Source organism: Phyllostomus discolor, chromosome 2 (assembly GCF_004126475.2).
Source record: "Phyllostomus discolor isolate MPI-MPIP mPhyDis1 chromosome 2, mPhyDis1.pri.v3, whole genome shotgun sequence".
In the NCBI taxonomy this organism is placed as follows: Eukaryota; Metazoa; Chordata; class Mammalia; order Chiroptera; family Phyllostomidae; genus Phyllostomus; species Phyllostomus discolor.
Window position 1 is genome coordinate 166313749 of NC_040904.2, and position 2243 is coordinate 166315991.

Genomic DNA, 2243 nt, shown 5'->3' on the forward strand with positions numbered 1-2243 from the left:
CCTTTCAGTGTTTCTTTTCCATTTTTTTTTTTTTTACATTGTTACAATCTCTCAGGACCTACTTGAACAGTCTGGAGAGAAAAAGGTATGATGTGGTTTAAGTGAAGTGTTATGACTATATCTCACCACTTGGTGGTGGTGTTGGGATGGTTTTGGGGCTTTCATCCTCCCTAAAGGAAGACAATTTTTTCTTGAAAATTGAAAGCAACTTGGCAAGAGAATTAATGTATACATTCAAAATGAGCTGTTTGTTTTACCAATTCAAAATTCTGTGATTTTTTTATTGTCAATTGTATTCAACATTTAATAATTTACCTTACAATTATGCCTAATATGCCAAATGGAATCTCCAAATGCCTCTGCTGAAAATGGACTTGTTTTCCACCCTGAGCAGAGGCATAGTTGACTATTTGATTTCCTTGCCTATACAGACAACTGACCCAATTGTTAAAGCACTTTTTTTAAATGGGAGAGTGGATTTTCTTGGAGATAGGCATGCATTTTGAGTTATCTGTTATGTTTTCCAGGGGTACTGTTTTTCAGGGTTTTGCCTGGTCTTCTAAGTGGATGGCAGGACCCTGCTTTCTGTTCTTGCCCTACCACAAGCTGGAGTCAGGTAGAAAGCCTTGTTCACTGAACAGTTAGTTATCCAGAAGCTCCTGCTGACCTTCGTAAAATATCCAATCCTGGCTTGAGTTTAGCTACTTTTACTGTGTGACTCACTGCTACTCTAACCCATCCACATGGTACAATTTCTACTGACTTTATACAAAAAATTCTGAGTGCCAACAGCTGGCATTTTTATGGATATCAGTTGAGTATGTCACCATACATCAGGTAAATGGGAACTGAGATTACACTTAGCAGAACTTTTTCCCATATCTTTCAAGGGCTAAGGTAGGCATACTAGAGGTATACAAAGTAGAAAGACTAGCTCCATAATCAATGTAAGAAAAGGATGTCATTTCAAGAGAATGACCAGATAACAATGAACATTCTTAGGGGGAAAAAAAAGGGAGCCACACAAAAAGTGTTTATTTTCTCAGCTCTACTTAATGAAGGCAACTTGTTTGGACTTGACATGTTGATGGTGGAAATATGACAGTATGAATTTCTCACTGGTGTAGCAGGAAAAGGGGCCAGCTTGTAACTTGAGATGATTAAGGAGACTCTTCATGACTGCTACAGAGCCAACTTAGTGCCATCTTGTTGGTGGGATCACCCCTGGCCAAAGTGAAAGCTACATCAAGTTTGCTTTCATTACATATTTTATGAGCAAATATGTTTTGTAACAGCCAAGAGGTTGAGAAATGGCACAAATGTGTTTTTCTAGGGATTAATCTTGAGACCAAGATCATTGTGCACTGGTTCCTGCATGCCAAGTTAGCATGTTCTCTATTCCTTGGGACTCTGATTTGAACACCCATGGCATCAGGGAGGGATTCCTTCTTTTAAAATGTATCTTAAATATAGGGTAGTTACCATTGAGCTCTTGCTGGGTTTGGAGCTCAATGGTAACTATGTTTACCATTGGTTTCAGGCAGTAGTTCTCAGACCAGCAGCAAAGTCATCACCTACTGGGTCTGTAGAAATGAGACATGCAAATTCCTGGACCCTACCCTGAACCTCCTGAATCAAGCTCTTTAGGTGGGGCCCAGGAAACTTTTAACAAACTCTCCATGTGGGATGGGATAAGCTAATGCTTGAGCTGGGGTACACCAACGTTTGAGAACCACTGAGCTAAAGAAAACCTAGTAGTCTACTCCTTAGAATGACTGTTTTTTTTGTTGTTGTTGCTATTTCCCTTCTTCCTCTCTTTGAAACACTTTCACTTCTGGGTAAGCATGCCATACTGGTTATAGAGTTACTTTATCTGTCCTCAGACAAGAGGTAGATATTTATATTTTTAAACCTTTCTTAAGACCACTCTAGCTAGCCTCTGGTGGTGGAGGCAGGCCCAGCTGAGATGTCCATGTAATCCCTAGTGAGAGGGGGGTTGAAGGTAGAGAGATGGGTAAGGCCTGACTGGGAGCGGGACCAGCTTTGAGTTGGCAGAGCTGAAAGAAACATCCCCATTAGGGAGCTGGGCCTGAAATAAGGGGTGTGGCAGCTCGATGGGTGAGAAAAGGTGAAGCGTGGCCGAAACCGGTAGCAAAAAAGGGCGGGACTAGAGCTGTGAGTCCTGCAGGGGTGGGGCCAGGGTTGAGCGAAGGCGGGGCGAGGCGGGAGGGGGCGTGGCTCCA